This window comes from Diabrotica undecimpunctata, chromosome 5, assembly GCF_040954645.1.
Source record: "Diabrotica undecimpunctata isolate CICGRU chromosome 5, icDiaUnde3, whole genome shotgun sequence".
Taxonomy (NCBI): Eukaryota; Metazoa; Arthropoda; class Insecta; order Coleoptera; family Chrysomelidae; genus Diabrotica; species Diabrotica undecimpunctata.
In genome coordinates, this window is record NC_092807.1 from 17036037 (window position 1) to 17045767 (window position 9731).

General features: G+C 32.7%; 1 long non-coding RNA gene across 1 annotated transcript; it reads left to right on the plus strand.

Annotated features, from left to right (window-relative positions):
• The first annotated feature begins 289 nt into the window (after nt 1-289).
• Nucleotides 290-9731, plus strand: LOC140440539 (uncharacterized). Its single transcript, XR_011950865.1, has 3 exons — nt 290-361; nt 418-514; nt 9539-9731. It is a non-coding gene; the product is annotated as an uncharacterized lncRNA (long non-coding RNA).

Consider the following 9731-nt stretch of genomic DNA (forward strand, 5'->3'; position numbering starts at 1 on the left):
TAATCGATTCAATTATTGTAATTGTGATCTTGTTCCTTATCGTTGTCTGATTTAGTTATTTTCATAAAACTGATTATTATTTTTAAAACAAAAAAATAACTTGTATATTGATATCTGTTGTGGCATATTGTTAATTGATCCGTACGACTTCCGGTTATTTGTTTTTGCCAACATTGGAGAAATTAAGCTCAGTGGCCCATGATGCTGTATAAACTTTTACTTTATCCAAACAAAAAACCAATTTCATGCATGAAGACTGAACAAATCATAGCAAAGTCACATATAAATAGTCGCATCTCAGATTTAAACGCATTTAGTAGATAAAAGACTGTAAAATAAAATGGTTTTTAAAATGTTTAAGGTTAGTTGGGTGTATTAATAAATTTGTGATAGGTGTAAACAAGAATTCTGTTTTAGGTTTTAAGTATCGTTTTAGTTATTTTATCAATATTTTTAACGATAATGGGACATCCCTTACATCAAGAAGATTTAGACGCTGCAGCAACTGGGGATGGTAAGATCACATATTTTAACATTTAAACCAAATTATAACTTCCGTCCAGTTATAACTTTCGGATTTTTTAGTATTATTTTATTCCAAGGTTAAATTCTCGTCGTTTTTCGATAATTTATTTTTTAACACACATTGTCGTTAGTAGACCTGCATTTTCGAAAACCGTGTTATTCTTGTCGTAGAATGGCTTATTTAATATTTTAAGATAGATTCGACCGTTACTTGATAGAAGTTTATTGTATCAAGTAATAAAACACTGAAAACTTTTAAGTTAGCTATTTTTGTTAGGCGTCTACACTTTATAGTCTTTAACTGATTAAGTTGAGGAGGGGAGAACTGTTTAAGTCAAGTTGGTCATTTAGAATTATATTTTTATTTTTTATACGTACGTAAAGTCTGTTTTTCTATTATTGAAAGCCATTTTGTGTTCCGCTATACGTTTGTTAAAGATTCTACCCGTTTGACCGATGTAAGTTTTTGAGCAGTCGCCAGTAGCGTTTCATGAAGGCATCTTACAAGTATTGTCTTGTATTGAAATTTGAATTTATTTGAGACATTAATTTTATAGAATAAAAATACGTTTTTTCTTAAATAATTTGTTTAGATAATTAATTGCCAAATAAAAAATATAACAATTGTTAGTAAAAACATTTTTATTTATAACTATTTATATCCTGATTTGTTGCAAAGTTGCAAACCCCTATATCTTGTCGTACTGATCATATATAAGTATATCAGATACACCAGCGTATTCTAGGTACAACTTCTACATCCATAGCACTATCAAAGAGTAGAGTAAAGTGCCCTAATATCTGATACTTTTTTTGAGCCCTAATATTAGTTTTAATACGTCAATTAATTTATGAATATTTTAGAACAAAACAATAGACTATAGAGAATCATTTATTAAACGAAAATAAATCATTTCTATGAAGTAAAAAATTAAATTTTCATCAAAAACGATAAATTTAGACTGACAAAAAAAATGTTCCTAATACCGGATATTAGGATAACGGGATAAAATTAGCCATCTAGGCAGAAATCACAAATATATGTGTCTTTTTTGTCTACATTGGTGCAGTCGGTGTGAGCCCACTTAAAACACTTTGAGCACTGAATCCATTGTTCGTCCGAGGTATCTTCAGAGAAGAGTCCAGTACAAAACATACATTCTGCTTTCTTTTCCCCAATGTCACACTCCATGTCAGAAAACACACAAATGCTGATGTCAACATTTCTCTAGGGATGATTCTGGATGATCTGGACCAGCAGATTTATTGGTTTTCATTGAGTTTAATGCCTAACCTCTGATATGGTTATCTCTGGACCTACATCTCCCGTTTGGCTATCTACAGATGTACTAGCTTCTCTTCTTCTTCTTCTTCAGTGCCTTATCCGGTCCGGATGTTGGCGATCATTAAGGCTATCATGGTTTTGTTGACTGCTCCGCGAAACAGCTCCGCTGAGGTCATCCCAAACCATAGCTTCTCTCTGGTCATGAAATAATTCCTCGATGTACCTACTCTTTCCATCGTCATAGTTTTTGTTCTGTCTCCAATATAATATCTCCATTTTTGTCGAGCAATGTATTCGAGGTTCTTCTACTTCCTACGTCGGCTAGTTCTTTGACTTTTTTATGTAGATTAAAGTTATCATATCTGTTTTGCAGTTCTTCTATTTCTTTCCATTTTTTAGAGAAGTAGGTTTCTTTAGCCTCCATAATTTTTCTTCTTATTTGGTTTTGAAGCTGTTTATAGCGGATCGTATTGATGGTTTTGTTTTTTCTCCTTTCATTTATCAACTCTAGAATTTTCTCGGTCATCCACTCTTCTTTCTTACATTTGGTTGTTGTAAGTACTTTCTTACTTGTTTCCAATATAGAGGTTTTGAAGAATTGCCACTGCTGGCAATTCTTCTTCTACGTTGCAATTATTTCTTAGGTTTTTATCTAGATTTGTGTTGATTTCGTGTTTGAGATTCTCTTTTGTTTCTTCTGACTTTAGTTTCTGTATGTTAAGTTTATTGTTGTTGCGGCTTTTTTGCATCTTTTTTAGTTGAAGTTGAAACCTAGCAATAAGAAGACTGTGATCAGAGGATACGTCTGCTCCTGGATATGCCTTTACTGCCTGAATTAAGTTTCGATATCTGTGTTTTATTAGGATGTAGTCAATTTGATTTCTGACGATTTTGTTGTCTTTGTCAGCTGGCGATTTCCATGTATAAAGCCGTCGCTTAGGTAATTTAAAAAATGTATTTGCGGCTATAACATTATGCTCCTGGCAAAATTCTATTAGGCGATCTCCTCTGTAATTTCGTTCACATTTTACTAGAGCTGTTAAAAATTTTCTTGATACCACTTATCCTTGTCATTGGATTGGTAGAAGTGGGCCCATTCTGTGGCCACCACGAAGTCTCGAATTCTTTTTTGTTCTAAATTGTGTATTATATTCAAACCTTAAAGGAACGCACAATTCTCGGGGACACCCATATACATTAAGAACTTAATAAATAGATATAATTTTATTATTTGATAGTTATTTTGGCGAATGCGACTGTGATAAGGTTCAATGACAATTTTCGAATATGTATTTTAAGGATATTATGTCAACATTTAGCAACATATTTCATGAAATAACAAGGAAAAATTTCGCAACAATCTTGGATTTTGTTATTAAGATATAGTGTCCCAGGCTTAAAGAAATAATAGCAGAATCAATTATTATTCGTTAGTTCTCATTAACGCTTTGAAAAGTAGTATAGGTATGTATCTGTTCGGCATAAATATTGATTTTTTTAATTCATGAATTTTTTACTATGCAGTTGGAATAAATTTTAATATTTTAAAATGTAAAAAAAATAAATACTTCTTTAAACAAAAACGTATTTAACATACTGGTGGGTGTTAAACATTATGAAACTAATTAAATTACTTAGGTACTGGGATTCTTTAGATTTCTTCAGTATAAACACCAAATAATATATCCATAAACGTAATAATATAAACAACATTAATAATTGAGCAATTTTCTCTATTCTAAATTGTTACTAAGTATTGATACAAAGTTATCTTGACTAGTGCCCTCCAAATCCTCTTAATATGTAGTATATAACATGTTCTGGGCCGTATCAAACGCGATTGAGCAAATAATCTACATCAGCTGTCTTGTCATCTTTAATGATTTGTAGGTGGGACTTCTGTCAGATGACGTTCAATATTTTTAATGGAGAGTGGGAGTGTGACTTCACAACTGTCAATTACTTTCCAAACAAAAGTTGAAATGCCCAATCTCAAGACTTTTTAATTTCTATAAAGTTAACATTTTGCTTCCCTGCTGCTTTTTCTTTTAAGTATAGTGTTTTTTACGATAATACCATCATAATTCAGTGTTCTATTTCTATGAAATATAGTTTAAAAGTTTAAATTAAAGACATTCTAACCTTACTTTATTGATACATGCATTTTATTGCTATTTTTATAAAACAACATGCTTTATTATTTACACAACCTTGTAAAATTGTTGTAGGTAGTAACTATTAGAATACTTAGATATTGCAAAAAGCGGAAAGATTCTGTAAAAAAATGAAAAAATAACGAAAAATACAAATTATCCACACTAAACAAGGTTTGTTTGGAAAGTGAAACTGACAGATGTCAATAAAATCTACGTCATCACTTCTACGGTCCATTTGCATCTTTCTTTTGATGAGTGTATTTTTACGAAAAGAATAAGATAATCTCAGGCCAATTTTTCCGTTTTTGTTCAAAACTAAGCTTTATCTCAGTGATTTTGAACGGCTTGTTAATTTTAATTGCAGCTTTTGTTAGTATTTACTTTGTTACTTATTTATCAGAAAGAGTTGTAATAACAAAAATACGAATGGAGAAAGAAGACCTGAATATCATCGGAGTATACGGCCCAGAAAATAACAAGCACCAAACAATTTGGTTTCAGAAACAACCTTGGAACTAGAGAAGCACTCTTTAGTTTGCAGGTCATGGTTCAAAGATGTAGGGATATCGAACAATCGGTTTATATGTGTTTTATGGACTTCGAAAAGGCCTTTGGCCGAGTAGACCATGACAAACTTATAGGTGTATTGCAACAGGTGGGAATTGATGACCGAGACCTCCGTATTATCAAAAATTTCTATTGGCATCAATGTGCAAACATACGAATTGAGACAACACGACGGAAGCAGCGAAAATACGACGTGGAGTGAGGCAAGAATCTACTTTTTAATATCTACTCCGAATTTATTTTCAAAGAAGCCTTAGTTGAAGATACAGGCATTAAAATCAACGAAATTAATGTCAATAATCTCAGATATGCAGACGACACTGTACTTATTGCCTCCAATGAAGAAGACCTGCAACGACTTATAAAAAAGGGTAACCGAAGCATCTGATGAATATGGGCTAAAACTTAATACTTCAAGGACAAAACTTAATGGTTGTCAGCAAAACGGAGTTACAACCAACGAACATTAGAGCGTATGGAATAGCGTTAGAAAGAGTCCACAATATTACCTTTTTGGGCGCAAACGTTAACGATAACTCGGATATAAATAAAGAAATAAGAATATGCATTGAAAAAGCCAGAGTCGCCTTCTATAAATTAAAGAAAATTCTAATTAATAGAGATATTACTTTAAACCTTAAAATCAGATTAATACGTTGCTACATATTCTCCACATTGCTGTATGGTATGGAGAGCTGGACCCTTACAGAGACATTAATGAAAAAATTGGAGGCCTTTGAGATGTGGATTTATCGACGAGTATTGCGGATAAGTTGGGATGATCGAATAAGAAATGAAATAGTTTTACATCGAATGAAAAAGTGCACAGAAATAACAAAAACGATAAAAATTTACAATATTTCGGTCATGTAAGGAGACATCCAGAGAAGTATAACCTTCTACACCTCTAATACAGGGTAAGATCGCCGAAAGGAGAAGCCCAGGTCGAAGAAGGACATCTTGGCTCCGAAATCTTCGAGAATGGTATCAAGAGACCACAGCTAATTTATTTAGAGCCGCCGTAAACAAAGTTATTATTGAAAATATAATCGCCAACGTTGGATAAATGGACAGGTTACTGAAAGAAGAAGAAAAACAATAAGGGAAAAGTTTTATGACAAGTTACAACAAGTAGTAGATCAAGGTCAGAGGGAAGATGGGACTATTGGGAGATTTTAACGCTCGAATAGATAATCAAGTAATACTCGGAATTAGCCAAAAACATAATCAGAATATTAAAGACGAAAATGGAGAGCTGATGATAAATGTCTGCACGCATAACGAACTCAGCATAAACAAAATATTTTTTTCACCACAAAGACCAACACACATATACATTCAATAACTCTCGTGGACAAAGATCTATGATAGATTATGTTATAACCAACATAGGTATTATCCATAAAAAATAATTGACGTAACATGCCTCAACTCAGCAGATATAGGTAGCAACCATAGCCCAGCATGTAAAATAAGAATCATCATGAAATACTTCACACCCAAGAGGGCGGCGCAAATACAAACAAAAATCAGAGTCGAAGCACTAAATACGGAATCCACGGAATACTTATACAGGAAAATAATATCAGAGAAGAAATATTAGAAAAAGATAAAATCGAAGAAAGCTGTGAAAAACTAAAAATAACTTATTTAACTCATAATTACTCGCAAGCAACAATACAGAGGAACTTCTTTGCATGCTGAAAGAACTTAAAGGAGAATCTGGTAAAATCGGTTAAAAAGTGAATTTTATTAATTACAAAAGTCAAGACTTAGATGAAAATGAGATTGAAAGTATCGAAGAGTACATATACTTAGGCCACATGATCAACCCAGGCAAACAGAGATCGCTAGAAGAATTCGAATGGCTTGGGCAGCAGTAGAAAGACTTAGTGTTGTCTTGAAAAACAAATCTAATGGAGACCCTGACACTCACAGAGTTATCAGCCAATAGATGAAGGGTAACAGAGGGCCATCGGACGAGCTATGTTATTAGTTTTTCTGAGAGAGCATATACGAAATAAAAACGTGCAAGGCAGGACAAATGTGGAAGAAGACGTAATTTGAAGAATTGCCCAAATGAAACGGAGCTGGGAAGGAAACGTAGCACGACAAGACAACGAACGATGAACGAGAAACATTGTACATTGAAGACCACGTGAACCAGACGAGATCACAGTCGTAGTAGGGAGGACCACAAAAATATTGGTGCAAATCAAAAGTGGGGATAAACTGACATCAAATAGCACAAACAGAGAAGAGTGGGGAACTCATAAGGAGGCCTTTGTCCAGATGTGGATGCAAACAGACTAAAGAAGAAAGAAGATAAGCACAGCTGTATTGTATTATGTAATAACTCAACAATTTCTTCTCCTTCTTTAGCCTTTTGTCGTATAAAACTGAACAGAGGCCTCCCTCAACTGTTTCCATTATATTATGTACTCATGTCTCATTCACGTTTTGCCTAGTATCTTTTTATCTTTTACTCCCTTCTCCCTCCAGGTCTCCATAGCTGGATAGTGTAATTCCAAGGTATTTTATTTCCAATAATTATTCAATACCGAAGCCAACAATTTTTAGTTTACAACTAGTTGGTTTTTTTCTGATTACTATTGCTTTGGGTTTCTAAGTTGAAATAGTCATATTAAATTCTTCTGCTTTTATGTTAAATCTGTAGACTAGTCTTTGTAGACTAGCTTCATCTTGGACTATCGATCTCATGTCGTCTGCTTAACTGAGTATTTTTACTTACTTGTTTTCCATTCTGTATCCCCTTCCTTTGTTGACACTCATCCATGATTTAGTTGAAGAGCATAGGACTTAATGTTAATGAGTCCCCATGTCTTAATCCTTTGACTATGTCTATAAGTTCTGTAAGTGGTCCATTTATTCCATTTTATTGTTTTGGTAGATGTTTTCAAAAATTTTTATCGTATCTATGGTAACTTTTCTATTATATAGAGAATGGATTACATATTTGAGTCTTACTTTGTCAAATGCTTTTTTAAAGTCAATCAGACACAGAAATGCTGGTATTTTATACTTTAGTAATTTCCCGATAATTTGCATATGTACACAATCTTCTAGTACAAAAACCTTATTGTTCATCTGCTAATCTTATCCTCTGATTTATTATTTCTTGTAAAATTTTAGTTGTAATTTTCAGGGCAATATTTAACAAATTTGTACCTCTGTAGTTCTCTGGCTGTTTTGTATCCCCTTTTTTTGGTGCGATTAGTTCGCTAGTTCTCCATTCTACCAGTATTTTATTGTATTTTATAATTTTGTTAATTAACGTTGTTAATTGTTCTATCCTTGCTGATCCACAATATTTCAATATCTGTTTAATATTCCTTCTCTACCTGTAATTTTTTTGTTCTTCAAGTGTCTTCTTCAAGTAAAAAGAGGTTTAAATCTTTGTATGTAGGTATATTTAAAAAACCCTTAGAATGGCTACATCAAAATAACAATCGTTTTCGGAATAATAATTCCATCATCAGGTTTAAAGCAGGTTAACATGCCTGAGCCACCAAAAAGCCACCTACGTTAAATACGTAGATTTTGGTTTCTCTGAGTGTCTTCTTTTCTCCAGACCTCTTCTGCCACCCACTTGTCCGGGATAAGTTTCTGGTGATGATATTTGTTATGTCTCATCAGATAACCAAGATATTTCAGTCTTCCCTTCTTCACAATATAATTTCTTGTTGTTCCACGTCGTAATCTGTGCTTTTACCCATGCAGTAAAACTGGGAATAGTTGCCAAAAAAAACAATATAACTTTGGATAGTTCCCAAATACACTTCTTTTTTAACAGTGTACAAATATTTCTCTACATGTTCGGTTTTTAATATTATGACCGTGTATATATGAAAATAATTTATCTTTTTTCCATAGCTAATGTTAAAGTGTTGCTATAACAACTGTTTTGAGTAGATAATGTATCACTTTAACTGCAAGGGTAGATAAAGTGACACTTTAACAGCAAGAGTAGATAAAATGTTTTAACTTTTTTTTATTCATATTAATAAAATAATAAAATAGCAATATCCTTCATCAACAAATAGACGTCATCAGGAGCTTCTGTCAGAAATTTAATAATGTCATCTGACTCCAGGATTTTGGACTTTTTAGCTTTGTATCCTCCACTCAGGTTTTTAGTAAGGTGGTTAACTTGCTGAATTTAGAAATGTTACAATTTTCATTTACCAACAACGTACGCTTCAGCATCGAATAATACGACCATAATGACGATGGCATCGCTTTCTTCGACTTTTCAGAAAAATACGCCAGAAGTATTTTTTCACTCACGCCATTGATATTCTTAATGTTTTTTCACTTTGTAAAAGACTGGTATTCTTTCTCATACATCATCCTAGATTTTTGTGGCAACAATAAACTTTCTGCTTCCAATGCTGCATTTTCTACATCTGATGGCAGGTTTTCCTTTTCTTGTGTCAATTCTTTTCCGTCCATTTCGTATTTATTCAGTTTGTACACAAAACGCAACAATATTCTCCGCAAAAACCAAAACGTAACATTTGTTTGACATTGGTTGACAGAGTAATTCAGATCCCTAGCAACGGAGCAACACAATTGCGATTTTTTGCTAAAAATTACAATTTTCTTTGAAATTCTATTTTTCACCTGAACTTGAAGTTTTGTTATAGAAAAAAATTTTGTATTGCACACGACGATAAAATCGCATTATCTTCTCCAGCATAATTAGCGTCTCGACTGACGTCTCGACGCTAAAAAACGCTCTCAAAGATAAAGTACAATTATATCGTCTTGTACAATAAATAACTATTATTTCTAATAATCTGCTATATTATGTTCTTTATGTATTTCCTTGAATATTATATTAATCTACTTGTTTTTAATATGACTTTACGTAAGATAAAACGTTTTTAAGTATTTATAAATAATAATTGTGCAACATCCGCAATACAAATATTTTATGACTAAATGTTTCTTACCTAAATCATTTTATTAAATTTATTTTTAGATCATCATGGAAGGGTTCAAATTAAAGTATATCGAGGACCGTCAGAGCACAGTGGACATGATTATTTTGCTCCATGGGGTTATTGGGTGAAGCAACCAGCTGATCACTAGTTATAAGTATTGTTGTTTATCTTTGTTAAAGTATTGTTATATATTTTGTAAGGACTGTTTAATAAATACTCTTTTTAGAAATA